The following is a 15,616-nucleotide window of genomic DNA, read 5'->3' as shown; positions in this document are numbered from 1 at the left end:
TCTCTGCATTAATTCAAGATCCATGCAATTAGGTCTAAAAGAACCAACCCAACCCCCTATTCTTCATAACATTTATCCTACACACCCAACTAGGCCCTAACTTGCCTCCACACTATCGTGACGTCGAATTCAACTTAATCACATTGGCGAGGAAATAATTTAGACTATATACGTACATCCCTGTCACTGAGCCTCGAGGGCATAAACTTCAATTTACATACTTGAGGACAAAATTATGCACAGTAAATTGGAACGAGTTGTTACAAAATAGTATTCGTTGATACGATCACGTGAGCATGAGTTTGACCCGAATCGGGTTCATAACGAAAAAGTTACATCTCGTTAAAGTACATAATCGACAGGTAGAATTGTACACACAAGTGTGCTAATTTATCATTGTTAGAAACACTATTTTGGATAGATTTTTTGAGCACTTTTTACTATTTAAGTCTAAAAACCAATCAAAACCGTGAATTGTTGTTCACCCACCAATCAAATCTGTCCCTTACACCCCTCACCCAATCAGCTCTCCCTCTCTCCTTCTTTTTGGGACCAATCAGAAACCTCTTTCTCTCTCTCATCATCATTTAACTCTCTCCTCTTTGCAACTACAAGGACCTTCACAACCACTCATAGGTTAAGTCCAAAAACACCACCATCGTGATCATCTCGTCCTTACGATCACAACCATACCAACTGATTCTCTAATGGTTGAGTTTTGAGTGGTCAACGCAAAGCAACTCAGAAGCTCCAACTCGATCGAGTTGGCATCGTCGTGATCTTGGCCGAGTTACAAGGTTTTAGGACGTGGGAAAGCTTCTACTCAACTCCCCATGGCCATTAAACTAGTTTTGGAGAAACGTTGATGTCAAAACAGGCACATTCAAGGAGTTAAGCTTTTGGCCGAGACGTTTGAGCCATTTTTAGGCCATTTCCTATCCACTTTTGGACTTTTGGAAGGTACAACTTTTTTCTACTCTTCTCAAGCTTTATTTCCATATAAATTTCGTGAAAAATGGTTGAGAAATGAGCAAGATGTTAAGGTTTAAAATTTTACCCAAAAATCGACGAAGATTTCTAGTTTTCGGTGAGTTCATACGGCGGCGACCGGTGACGACCCACCAGAGAAGACAACAAATATTTCGTCAAACTTGACGGAATATTCTAACGACGTCAGGTAACGTCGTTAACGTCCGTTAACTGTTCAACGAAATATTCTGTCGAGTCTGACAGAATATTCCTGGATTCCCTCAGCTTCTGCCATGCACGTGCCTGCGCGTGGCCATGGGTTGGGCGGCGCATGAGGGTGCGTCCGGCCTCCGACCAGCGAGTGGTTTTTACGTACAAGTTGGTGACTTCGAGTAGAACATTTTCATATATTCAAACCTTCTATTTGAGCAAACTTTGGGGAGTTATTCCTAGTTTTAGTGTATGTCCTTAGTAACTAATTTAATTTAGTTGTTTCGCATATAGGGGAGACTTACCCCAAGGACATACGAGGACAAGCAAGACTAGGGAGCTATGATCCTATGACATACCAGTGAGTGGGCATTTTGTTTCCATATATATATATATATATATATATTGTATAGTTTCCACAAATGCTTTTAAGTTGATTTATGCATGTTATGCCACATTTTACTTACTTTTAAAATAGTGCCATGGTGGTTGAGATTTATAGTTGATCATGGCATATTCATATGCATTCTACATGCTGATAAATATTATGTTATTGTGTAAGGCCAAATCATTCTACGGGACGCGCATGTAAGTTCAGGTGAGTTTATTGTATTGTTTGGAATGATTGAATTGTATGGCATGCTTATATTCATATAGTTCGCTCATCATTGTTGCACCAGTGTTAACGCTCACCTCGGGTCAAGGCCAGTCTTTCACGTGATGTTCACCTCGCATCCCACACTCACCTTGGATCCAAGTAGGTGCTAGTCTTGTCATACAAGTTGCATTAGGCGACTTCGACTCGTAGGTGACGCGCATAGCGCTAGTCTTCACGTGATCATAGCACTAGAGCGTATATTATTACACCTAGCCATGTCGTACAGGTCACATTAGGTGACTCCTACTCGTGTGTTAGCATAGATGGATGAGCAACAGGTGCAGTCGTACAGGTCACATTAGCTGACTCCGACTGCATGCTAATATAGATTGTTGAGCACATGATTTTATTCATATTGCCGTTGAGATATTTTATTGTGGCATATTTCGGGATTTATTGTCGGCATGCATTTGATTTCATACTTATACTTAGTATGGATTTCGAGAAACTATACTTGTTTTACAGCGAGGGGTTAGTATGTTTAGAAAACAAATGGATTTTATAAACCTTTTATTTTTTTTGCCCACTCCTAGATAGCTGACCTACTCTGTGGCATTCGAGGATTACTAGGCGATTCTGACGTATCCCCATTCTTAACGTAGGAACTTATCTCCAGTTGTGTATTAAGTACATCTCTAATTCGACTGCTTTACCCTTGTGTTTTCTATGCTTTGAATATTTGTAGTTTTGGGTTATAACCACTACTGCGCACTCACCTTATTAGTTAATTAAGTTCTAGTTTCGGTTTTAATTTATTCACATTTTTCTTACATCACTTGCACTTTTGGTTACGTCACCTTCACGTGATGGCCAGCACGCCTTGATTTCGGTCGGGGTATGTCATTCTCTCTCCATAACTACCGACACTTTTTTTTTCCTGATGCCTACATAACTCCTACCCAAAAAATTAAAAATTAAAAATTAAAAAACAATATTTGAAAATATAAAAATTATATTTCTCACACAGAGTGTGTGACCTTTGCTGGTACATTTTAATGTCTACATTTAGGCAAACTAATTTATTTTATTTTTTATAATAATTATTTTGATAACAATTTTGTATGTTCTTCATTTAGGTACATTAATACATTTGAACATTTCGGTATATCCATCGATACAAACATATAGGTACATTAATTCACTATAAAGCATTTCGGAACGTACATTTTGGTACATACATTTGGGTATTGACTTTTAGGTACATTAATTCAATATAATGCATTTCGGTACTTACATTTTGGTACACACATTTGGGTATTGACTTTGAGGTACATACATTTTGGTACTACATTTCGATATTAACATTTAGGTACTTTAATTCAATATAATACATTTTGGTACACATTTAGGTTCCTTAAAATATAATATATTAAAAAATACACATTAGATAACAAAAATTGAATATAAATTATAATAAAAGTACACTTAAAGGGATTAAATTAAATATGTAATCAAGCATGAGGTTTTTTTTTTTTTCTGAAATTTAAACTTTTGCAAGGACTAATATTCAAAAACTCCTATATTTTAATTAAGTTTATCAGATAAGATGATGCAATATTTTATTTTCAAGTTGTTGGATGAAAATGCATCAAGGCTGGTTCTAGTTTGATGCTTCTAATTAAGTGTTTAATCGTGTCTGCGATGATCCAAAGCTTGATGCACTGGGTGCACTGGATGCACTGATTACCAATAGATTATCATAAATTTAATATTTGATAAGATTGTCTTCCTCCTTTAAGGAATTCAGTTAAGGGCAAGGAAATAAGAAAGTGTTGTGTTGGATGGGAGAATTTTTTTGGCAGTAAGGAATGATTCTCTTTCTTCAACCTTTAAGGGACGAATAACAGGTAGGAGAATAACAGGTAGGAGGAGAAGAGAGTTTTTTTTCTATTTTTTTATTTTTTTAATAAATGATATTATTTACACTAAGGGGTGAGAGAGTGAGCTAATCCTCACAATGGGCTAGCAATAATGTGATTCAAATTTTCCTTTGGCGAGAATCAAACCTAAGACCTCTCACTTACTAGTGAATACCACTAGACCGTAGTACTAAGTAACAAGTGAGCGTTTTAAACTAAGGGTAATTATGTCTTTTTCACTTATTTTTTTGTTAATTTTATAATAGTTGAAAAAGAGAGGCTATATTTCATTAGGTGGTTCTCAAAGTGGGGCTATATTTCCAAATTTCCCAAGGAACATATCTCCTAATCCTACTCTGATTAAGAGAGAATCTTGAGAATTTCTATTATTATAGAAATATCTTCTTTGATTTCTTATTAGGATTCTCCCAGTTTTAATATGAATTTCTATCCTCATAAAAACTCTCATTAAACATTATAAATACACTCTCTAGGATTCAAGGTAAAGTTATTGCATTCTACGCTCCAACCTACTGCTTAAAGTTTTAATATCGTTCTAACTTGATTGTCGAAAGGTCCTTGGCCAGTACCTCAACAGTGCCTAGGTTCTTTCACGATCATGTCTTCTTTTCTTGCAGGCTTTCGGCAGAAGTTCATATACTACATGCCGATACCCGAATCTAATTCCAACAATAGATTTAAGAGTTGCATGAAAAAATTCTTAGCGTGTAATTTAACCCGTTAGATTTTTTTGGGCATATCTAGAAAACAAAATTTTATTTTAAAACTTAATTATATATAGGGCGATCAAAATTGAAATTTTATATGAGGTGTGTTCAACAAATTATGGGGTATTTTCTCTCTAACCGTAGAAAGTTATTACAATAAAGAGTTTTATCACAAATAGTCTTTTATATATTACTAATATGAATTGATTGATTAAAAACAAAAATAAAACTAAAATTATGTATTTTTAATGCACTAGTATATGCCCCAGACTTTGTGAAAATAATTTTTATTTTAAAATGGGAAGGAGAAAGGGAGTAAAAAGAAATGTGGATTAGAGAGAGAACTTTTCTTTTTTATATTTTATTTTTTTAAATTGGAGGATGTTAGGATTACCCTTGGGTGAGGTTTTAAAAAAAAAAATTGTTAAATTTAGTTTGTATGAATTTACATTACTGCCCATGATTTTGTTTTGTGGTAGAAGACAAAATTATATTTTTACCCTTTTTTTGTTGACAAAAAGGGTTTTTATTTTTTATTTTTTATTTTAATGTAATGTAGATAGGTGGTTGTCAAAGTAAAGTGAATAGCACCAGGATTGACTTTTTAGTGTAAAAATATCGTTTTTTGTTAAAGTGAACAGTACCAGGTGTTTTTCGTTAAAGTTCTCTTTAAGTATGGAGCTGATACCATATATATTTAGCATCTAATCTCGTCGGGTTCCACAAATATATGGTCCTCGTGTACTTGGTGTATTATGTATGTGCGGTCTCCATTGCTACTGCATGATCCATCGACAACTTCCCGCCCTATGGTTTTAAAAGTGATTGATATCGTACAAAAGTAACTGCAAAGTATTTTTCATTTGAAAAGAAAATAAGAAAAAGCGTTAATAGATCAAGGGTATGGAGAAACAACCGAAACCATTTCTCCATAGCACTTACCATATCCTGAAAATTTAAAGCAGTGAGAGGGAGAGGGTATTAAATTTCTTCACAGATCATCACTATATGCAATGTGGTTGCACCAAACTCTCTATTTCTGTCGAAACTCAAACGTCCATCGAGAGCAGATCAGTTTCTAGTCTGCTGTAGCTATAAATTACAAGTAGCACACAGAGGATAGCTATGTTGGGGCTTACTCTGACCATGACTTGTTACTGTGGGGCTTCTGGTCTCATGATTCCATGTGGATCGTATTATACGTTTCTACTTGACCTCGCTAGCTACAGTCACTTCAGTTGTATTTGTGACTATATATATACATTGCATTTCGCTAGCTACAGTCGCTGCAGTTGTATTTGTGACTCCATACATTGCCTTTCGCTAGCTACAGTCACTGCAGTTGTATTTGTTTTTCTGTGGCATGTGTATTGGTTGGTACGACACTAGTGTTTTCATATAACTCTTAACATACAAGGGTTTCAGGCTGTTGATGCACAAAACCGGAGGTCTTAGAACAACGTAAATCCGGCCGTGAATCTGCAAGAAAGTAAATAACACAAGATGTATCGTGGTTCACCCCAATGTTTGGGCTAAGTCCACACTGATATTATATTTGTCTGTTTGTGAGAGGATGAGAGGGTGAGAGCTTCTGAGGGTGAGAGAGCTCTTTCCCATGGCCTAAGAATTGGCCTCCCTTAATGAAGAGAGTGAGGGGTTCTTTTATAGAATAAGTGCTCCTCACTTATTACATATTTGCCCCTTCATTTATTACATAATTACATTTGAGTCCCCCAAGTATTTATACTAGGTCTAAATACGGAGGCCCTAAGTATTGTACAAACAGTAGTCCCCCAAGTCTTCAGTTAAGAGAGTCTTTTGGCTGGAGACTTGAAATTCAGTCCATGTGTGGGCCGAAGTAACTAGATATCGTCTAGAACTGATACTCGATATAAGGTGGTGCCCAATCTGAAATGATGCTCAACTAGAAGTAGCACATGTTGCAAGGCTGCTCTGCTTGTGGCTTATGTTGCCTTGGTTGGCTCGGCTTGTGGGGTTGAAGGTGAGGGAGTCCCTTTTATAGAATAAGGGCTCACTCCTCAATACATGGATGATGGGCTAGAGTTGATGCTCTCTAATGATGGTGAGGGAGTCCCTTTTATAGAATAAGGGATCGCTCCTCAATACATAAGTAATGGGTGCTCTCTAATGAAAGTGAGGGATAAGTAATGGGTGCTCTCTAATGAAAGTGAGGGAGTCCCTTTTATAGAATAAAGGCTCGCTCCTCAGTACATAAATAATGGGCTAAGTCCCCCAAGTATTTTTTATGAGGCCCAGTTAAGGCCCAATATATGGTACATAATGTAGTCCCCTAAGTCTTCGGTCAATAGAGTCTGTTGGCTGGAGACTTCAAATTGAATCCATGTATGGGCTGAAGTGGCGGTTGTTCGGAGGCGGTATTTGTATACCCTACACTGAAGCTTTGTAGGTGAAGCTTTGCAGGTAAAGCTTTTGAAGCTGGAGTTTTGTAAATGAAGCTTTTGAAGCTGGAGCTTTGTAAATGAAGCTTTCGAAGTTGGAGCTTTATGTAAATAAAGCTTTTGAAGCTAGAGCTCTGTAAATGAAGCTTTCAAAGCTGATTGACATAAGTGATGCTCATGAATGTTTATGTTGATTGACATGAGTGATGCTCATGGATGTTGACATGAGTGATGCTCATGAATGTTAACATGAATGATGGTCATAAATGTTTATGTATGATTAACATGAGTGATGTTCATGAATGTTTATGTATGATTGACATGAGTGATGCTCATGTATAATTTTGGAGTACTGAACGTACTTTTGATCACCTGGTTGGTGATAATAGCGGCAGGGTGCCGAATAATTTTGGAGTACTGGGCATACTTTTGATCACCTGGTTAGTGATAATAGCGGTAGGGTGCCGAATAATTTTGGTGTGCTGGGTGTACTTTTGATCACCTGGTTGGTGATAATAGTGGTAGGGTGCCGAATAAATTTGGAGTTATAGGGCCTAACTCTTTTGGGCATATGGGCCTTCGCCCTCCACATAACATTCCAGCCCATTATTTTGGGCTTGTCGTTTTTTTTTATTACCCTCTGATAGGGTTATACAGATGTCTCCGAAAGATAAGAAAAATAAATTACATCATTCAAAAATAAATCCGACCTTCTGCTCAATAGGTCACGCCTATAATTCCTTCTTCTGCATGCCATCACCACTTCAATTATGTCTGCTTCTTTTTATCTTTTTTTGCTTTCTGCTTTTGCTTTCTGCTTTTACTTTCTGCTTTTTCTTTTTCTTTTCCCTTTTGCAGATGTCAGACAAGGAATGATTAATAGAATTAATAATAAGAAAAGAATCTTATCTCTGTTTTTGCTTTTCCCGTGGTATTTGCAGGAGATGGGATCTAGGTTGGCGACTGAACACAAAAACTTCTTGAGTAATTGGAGATCTTTCTGCAACTCCAGGATCATGGTTAGTGCAGGCATGTCAAACCAACTTTGCTTGTACGACAAAAAGTAGCCAGCAAAGCAGTTGCTGGAGACATAAGTGTGGGGGATGCCCTCAGCCTCAAATAGCACGCCGGATTTGGACCTTGGCATCCAACGAAGACTTAGCAACATTGGTTCCATGGTGGAAAATATCGAATCTGACACCAGTAAGTTAATCAACGAAACTGATGAACAGTCAAATTCATCTGAGGATCAAATCACTGAAAGTAATGAGGACTCAACAGCAGATAACAAAGTGATTTCTTTAGTTTCCATAGGATCAACACTTGAAAGAGCTAAAGAGGAACACTTGAACCCCTCGGTAAACGACGTCGTCAAGAGATTGAGCTTGGTGAGAGATCGAGCCACGTTGGGATAGAATTCCAGAACCGGCAGGAGGTCCTCCGTCCAGTAGTAGAACTCTGACAAGTCGAGCTCTTAAAGCGACTGACAGGCCGAGAACAGAGGATTGAAGTCGGCGCCGAGGGGTGATTGGGGCTGTTAATGCCAGCGGACGAGCTTGATGCGGCGCAATCCTGGCCACAGATGAGAGATGATCTGGACGATAGAGGGCGATCGGGAGTAAACTATGAGTGAGCTGACGAATGGGAAGGCGTCACGGAGGCGTTGGGCAAGGAGAAGAGGGGCAGTGTTGGTGATGGTGTTGACGATGTTGTTCTTCTTGAGGCCTTTGAAAGCTTTTCGAGAATAGACCTTGCTCTCCGTGAACCTCTGTTTCTCTTTGGCTCCATCACCTTCTCCTACTTTAGGCCCCGAAGCCATCACCTTGACAGTATAAATCTGATGGATGGCTGAGATCAGTTGGAGGTCAATGCCCAATTGGTTGTGTTGTCTGTCTCTGTGATTTGCTTGTGGAATTGGAGGCTATTGGTCAGCGGATTCAAGAGAGATGCACATGCGTTTCTCTTTCTTTCTGTAGATTGAATGGGTGTTTCTCTGAGTGTGGGTGTTGGGTTTCTGCAAATTCACGGTGGAGGTGAAAAAATGATAGAGAACCGGCACAACTTTTCGTATCATTTCCCACAGAGGGTGCCAAATGTTGATGCACAAAAACGGAGGTCTTGTAACAACGTAAATCCGGCCGTGAATCTGCAAGAAAGTAAATAACACAAGATGTATCGTGGTTCACCCCAATGTTTAGGCTACGTCCACACTGATATTGTATTTCTCTGTTTGTTAGAGGATGAGAGGGTGAGAGCTTCTGAGGGTGAGAGAGCTTTTTCCCATGGCCTAAGAATTGGCCTCCCTTAATGAGGAGAGTGAGGGGTCCTTTTATAGAATAAGGGCTCCTCACTTATTACATATTTGCCCCTTTATTTATTACATAATTACATTTGTGTCCCCCGAGTATTTACACGAGGTCTAAATACGGAGACCCTAAGTATGGTACAAACACATGCTTTTATACAATGTCTTGAATGTATACTTGTTTGCCTATTTCAGTGTTCTTTCACTTCAGGTAATTTTGTGGGATGCAATTTTTAAGTTTTCTTACTTATTTTAAGTATTTTTATGATTTTATGATTTTATGTGGGATTTAACGTTTGATGATACTCGGTCAAACATGATAACAAATATTAGTTGACGTGGAACATGTGTTGATATCGGATTAGAGTACAGTGGGATCATGATTTGATAGAGCTGAAGTAAGGCGGATTGGAATACACTTAACTCAAAAGTCTAGCCATGGACTCAACAACTCTGATAGAACTGAGCTACATAAATAGGCCAGCAATGCTACCATCATCCAATGTTCAAGAATAGTGGGCGAAGTCTGCCGACTCATCATTCTTGTTCAACACGACATAGAAACCTGATCTGATTGATGGTCAGATAAGTTTAATATATTCTTGGAGATTACTACAATCTAGAGATTGGCAGGCGCAACAAGTAATCACACTTCTAAATGGAAGCAATATCTATCTCTAGATATCCTTTAGGATTCTCCTGGTTTAATACGGATCATGATTTAACGGTTTTTATACCTCCAATTTTGATTATTTTTTACAACTACACTCCTTCACCCTAGAAGAATATAATGAATGGACATGATCATCAATTTGAAATATTTACACTAGTGATTACCACAAAATCTTACGTTCTACTTTATAGACATATAGAATAAACTCTAAGTATTTGTTGAATCTATTGTTTTAAAGGAAAACTAATAAAAAGGGCTTCAAAACTTTGATTTTAACCAAAAGTCATTTAATAAATTTATTTAATGATAAGGACAAGGAAAGAGAGAGAGAAAGAGAAACCCTTATCGAATACGCATGCAGTCTCTTTTGCTGCTACGTCTTTTAGCTGCTTTTTTTTTTCCAGTATCCATTAACTGGGGTCCAAAAATTGCCTTGTCCGAAGCAACTCCAATCATGGCTGCTCCAATATCTATTTTACAGCACACACCTCTATATATTTGTACTGTATATATACATACACACCCTACTACATATTATATATTATGGACATATGAAGCACTGCAAAGTACCTTGTGCAACTTTATTTACTAAGCCACTACTTTTAGATCTACAATTTTGATTTATATGATGCACCATTAGGACGAATGCGATGTTCCCAACAATTTCCATCCGTGAAACCGCTAGTGCCATGAGATGCTTCGGAAATTGTATGGTAACCAAAATCTAGAGTTTTTAAGTCCACACCGATATTGAAATGATTAAAGACTTGAGATACTTCTAAAATTGAAGGACATTAAGCGGGGGTAAGCTTTGGGCTCATATCCGTGGGTGTATTCGATTTTATTGATTTCATTTGGGTTTTTATTTTATTTTGAGAAGGTGAGATTGTAGGTGGAGGAGAAAAGGAAGCTACAGATGAGCGGACAATAAAAGAAAATTAAGTAATTGGTGTAGTAGTAAAATTGAAGAGATATAGAGAAAATTTGATGAGTATCGAAGAAAATTAGAAGAAGAAAATGTTTGGAAGGTGAAAATGTGCCAAGAAAATTCAAGAAGAGGAAAGAGAAGAATGTAGTACTGTTAAGTTTCACAAACAGTGTAATACCATTAAGTTTTATAAACATTATAGCACCGTTAAGTTTCATAAACAGTGTAGTAAGTTTCATAAACAGGATGCGCCGGTACGCGCGTCTGTTTTTTATTTTTATTTTTTTAATATTAAAATTATGTATTTTTCATTAAATTTTAAGTTATTTTGTCATTTTTATTAAAATTTAAAAGTTTTTCATTAAAATTTAGGGAACTTTAACGAAAAGCTCCTGGTACTGTTCACTTTAACGAAAAACCACATTTTTACACTAAAAAGTCAATCCTGGTACTATTCACTTTACCCTTTATTTTGTCCTTATCATTAAAACTCAAAGTTTTCAAGCCCTTTTCATTAGTTTTCCTTAAAATTTAAGGCCTTTTCTTTAAATAAGTTATAACATGATTTTTTTATTAAAATAAACTTAGCCCAATCTATTTTCACAAAAGTTCTCTTATTTTAATTGGATACGTAGTCTACAAAACTAATTTCCATGATCCAACCATCAAATTTGTTGGAATATAGTAGGATATCGCATCCAGCAAAAATCACCAAAAACAAACTTTCATGGTCAGGTAACGGGATAAAAGGTTCAATGGTTACAAACGTATCATCACTATTGAAGGGCTATATCACCTTTGATGACTTTTTGCAAGGATGCTAGTTGAAGGTGATACCACACACTCAGTTAGCCTAATCATCAAATTGGATCATCTTTTAACCGTTTTAAAATAAATAAATAAATTTAGGGAAGAATTGAAAATTTGGTGTTTGCCCGACGAATTTATGTACCACTCATTATTAGGAAAAAAAAGTTAGGAAAATTAACGAAAAATTCAAAAAAAAAAAAACTTTAGTTTTAATAAAAAATGACAAATAAAGATGTAGTGAATAGTACTAGAGAAAGGAAAAAATGTGGTTGTTCGTTAAAAGTGAATGGTACTGAGAGTAGGGCTGGGCACGGGCCGGGCCCATTTTTGAAGGGACCGGACCGGACCCAGAATTAAAGGAGATGGGGCGGACCGGGCCGGGCATTACAATTTTGAAAATAGGAACCGGACCTTACCCGACCCGGTTGAAACGGGCCGATTCGGTCCGGGTACACGGGTCCTTTTTTTTTCTGTTTAAAAATGTTTGCTGCACACAGATTGCAGTTTGAAAAAACTGCATAGATTGCAATTTTTACACATAACAGATTTCACATATTGTAGTTTGAAAAAATTGCACAAATTCCACAAATTTCACAGATTCCACAAATTGCAGTTTGAAAAAACTGCACAAATTGCAAGCAGTGTGGGACTGTGTAGTTGCAAAATGCAAACTGCAATTTGTGCAGTTTTTATAGAGATACTAATATATACACACACATATGTGCATCAAAGAACAATTCAAAAAACTGACCTTACTGACCTTACACATACAGAAGCAGGAACAATTCAAAAAACCCGGAAATATAGAAAAATTACAAGAAATTCATAGCCACAACTAGGGATGGGCAATGGTTATGCGGGCGGGTAACCGCAGTTATTTTACCCATAACCGTTTATGTTCATACCCGCATAACCGTTTACCCGTTGGGTAATTACATAAATGGTTATACCCATAACCATAACCGTTTATAAACGGTTATCCATACCCATAACCGTGTACCCATTTACCCATTTAACCATAACCATAACCATTTACCCGTTTACCCATTTTTTCGCCCGTTTATTCTTTTTTTACCCATTTATCCTTTTTTTTCGTCCGTCTGATTTTTGCCAACATCAGTCACCGCACTTGCACTAGCGATTTCATTTTACTACCGAGACTATACCTAGTAAATAAGAGCAACTTAAACCGTGGCTTGACATTCTGATCAGGTATGTCCATAAAGCCTTTCTAGATATGTTTTTTTTTCTTGATACACATTATCAACGACTTTAAAACACCAACCAAATGTTTGCCTCAAACCAACCTTTAATCAAAATTATAATGATCATCAATTTTAATGTGTAAAGCACCGATGCAACCGTTATCAAAATTTGGATTTTTATTTATTTCTTTTTCAAAAAGGAGGACAATTGGTGGTAAGCCAGCTAGGAAGACCAAGTGGCCCAGTGGTAAGAGCACGGACTGCAGTTCCCCAATAAACAAAAGATGTGGGAGGTCTCAGGTTCGATGCTCCAAGCTGGTGAGTCTATTTGACTGTGACCATGAACATGATGAAATTCTCCATAGCTTCTTTGGACCCGGAAATGATAGATAACTGTAGTTTGCCACTAGTGGCCTATTAAAAAAAATCATTTTAATGACAAAGTACAACCCCATCATGCTTAAGAATAATCAAGTGTACAAACCGACACTGCAACCCCTTGAGCATATATAAATACATCCCGAGCAGGAGGAGCACAACACAACACAAAGTCGTCTTCCACAATGGTAAGTATTTCTCCTCCTGATTCCGTCCAACACCTTCGCTTCCGTAAAATTTCTAATTCAAAACGGCCCGCCTTCCTCGATTTCTTCCCCTTTCTTTTTTCTGCTATTTGATCATTTTTGTTGTAACTCTGAGGGTTTTTAATTTACATATATTAAATTAAATGGGTAAATGGATATCCATTATAACCATGAATATTACCCATAACCGATGGATACCCGTTATAACCGCGGATAATACCCATAACCATCCATTTAAATTTCATGGATAAACGGTTATACCCATAACCGTTTATTTGTTTAAACGGTTACCCATACCCATAACCATCAACTTTAAATGGGCGGGTAACTGCGGTTACCCATACCCATGGATATTTTGCCCATCCCTAGCCACAACTTGAACATGGAAATATATATAAGGCATTTCTATAGAGATACTAATATATACACACACATATATACATGCAATTGCCGATCTGTAAAATTCATATCACCTACAGGTATATAAATATAACCAACTCACCAAATAAAAAATACATTGATCGTAGGTGAGCACAAAACAAATTCACCAAGTGCTTACATATAATAATGAAAGAAGAAATGACAAGCTACAATGATAAAGGACTTGAGTCCTCATATGTGCATCAAAGAACAGATTTCTTGATTTGATATTGGTCAAGGCAATTAAGCACAGCATTGCTGAAAATTATGAACACATTCATATAACTCATGGATGTACAATTAGAGACACACCTCACCAACACCGACACGAAAAGTAAGAGGCTTCCCACGATTGTAGCTGCTATCAAACACCTTTCCATTCTCCAATTTCCCAACATAGTGTGCCTGTGCATTTGTTTCACAAAATTGTTCAGAACCCACATGCAAAAACACCCTAATCATAATTAGTTAATTACAATTCTTAATATTGTGTTTGCTTCAAGAATTTAAATACATAAACAAGAAAACCCATTTTGTAGAATCCAGTAATAGGCTTTGATTATCTGGAAAAATAAATTCCTGATTAATTACCTTAATCAGCTGTCCTTGAACAGCCTCAGGGCCATACCCCACAACTTTGTCACAGAAATTGAATTGCAAAGCCAATTATTACGGATTCCTTTAACCTCATTTCATCAATCACATGAGAAAATTCACAAAACATTGAGCAGCACAGGGAAGAGTTCAAATATCTATAATATCGTAAGCATTTCCTCTCTTTCAGAAAAAAATCAAAAGAGGAATATTTTTTATAGCTCAATCATCGATCTACAAATTCTACAAATTCTAACTTAAAACCCCTAAAAATCCCTACACCAGAAATTCACATTAATAGTAAAACCTAATTCAAAATTACCTAAATTTTAGAGGGATGATGGTTGGTACTTGCCTTGATACTGGTAGTAGCAGTGTCCTCGACGGTGGTGATGGGGTGATGATGGTGGTTGCAACGGCGGAGGTGGTGATGGGGGGTGATGATGTTGGTCGCGACTCGCGACAGCGCTGTGAGAGTGGTGAGGTGAGCACTGTTAGTCGGAGTCGAGGGAAGGGGATAGGGAGAGGGATTCAAGGGAGAGGGAGGGATAGGGAGAGGGAGTCGAGGGAGAGTCTGAGAATCCGAGAGACTGAGGTCTGAGGCTGCTGAGAGGATGCTTCTGGAACTCGGGACTCGGGGAAGGTTGGCTAGGGTTGAAAGTTGAAAACTTGAACTGACGGTTGAGATTGGATGGAGAGATGATATTAAATCTCGTCCGTCCAATCTAACACAAACGGCCTGATCCGGGTACCCGCAGATCCTATAATTTTGGAACCGGCCCGCCCCTAAAACTTCAATTACCCGGCCCGCCCCGCCCCGATCTATTTTTACAAAACTAAGAACCGGACCGTACCCGCCACGTACCCGTCCCGTACTCGTATTACCCGCCCCTACCCGCGGGTCTAGGACCCGTTTGCCCAGCCCTAACTGAGAGTGTTTCGTTAAAACTCCCAAAATAAAAAGGTTTCTCTAAACTTTTCTTAACAAAAAAATAACTTAATAACTTTATTTAATGCGAAATGCTTGAATCTCAAACTCAAATGAAAATGACAAAAATTTAGGAAAAATTACACATTGAGTATGCTTCTAATCCTTAATTTCGTATTGAGACAACACTTTTCTTCTATGAAAAGGATAAAGAAATTCCCTTCCCTTTCCCCATTTCACCATCCATACAGTAAACAAACAGCCATTATCGGCATAGCATGAAAAGGATAAAGAAATTTAATTTCACCAAAAACAAACAATTGAG

The 15,616-nt window shown here is 37.4% G+C and overlaps 1 long non-coding RNA gene across 1 annotated transcript; it reads right to left on the bottom strand.

Moving 5' to 3' along the window:
• Positions 1–14,070: 14,070 nt before the first annotated feature.
• Positions 14,071–15,183, bottom strand: LOC126590732 (uncharacterized). The gene is made up of 3 exons (XR_007612146.1): positions 14,715–15,183; positions 14,361–14,546; positions 14,071–14,174 (listed from the first exon to the last, which is right to left on the bottom strand). It is a non-coding gene; the product is annotated as an uncharacterized LOC126590732 (long non-coding RNA).
• Positions 15,184–15,616: the final 433 nt, after the last annotated feature.

This window comes from Malus sylvestris, chromosome 11, assembly GCF_916048215.2.
Source record: "Malus sylvestris chromosome 11, drMalSylv7.2, whole genome shotgun sequence".
Taxonomy (NCBI): domain Eukaryota; kingdom Viridiplantae; phylum Streptophyta; class Magnoliopsida; order Rosales; family Rosaceae; genus Malus; species Malus sylvestris.
The sequence above is the reverse complement of the archived record's forward strand: the minus strand, read 5'-3'. Positions and strand labels throughout refer to the sequence as shown.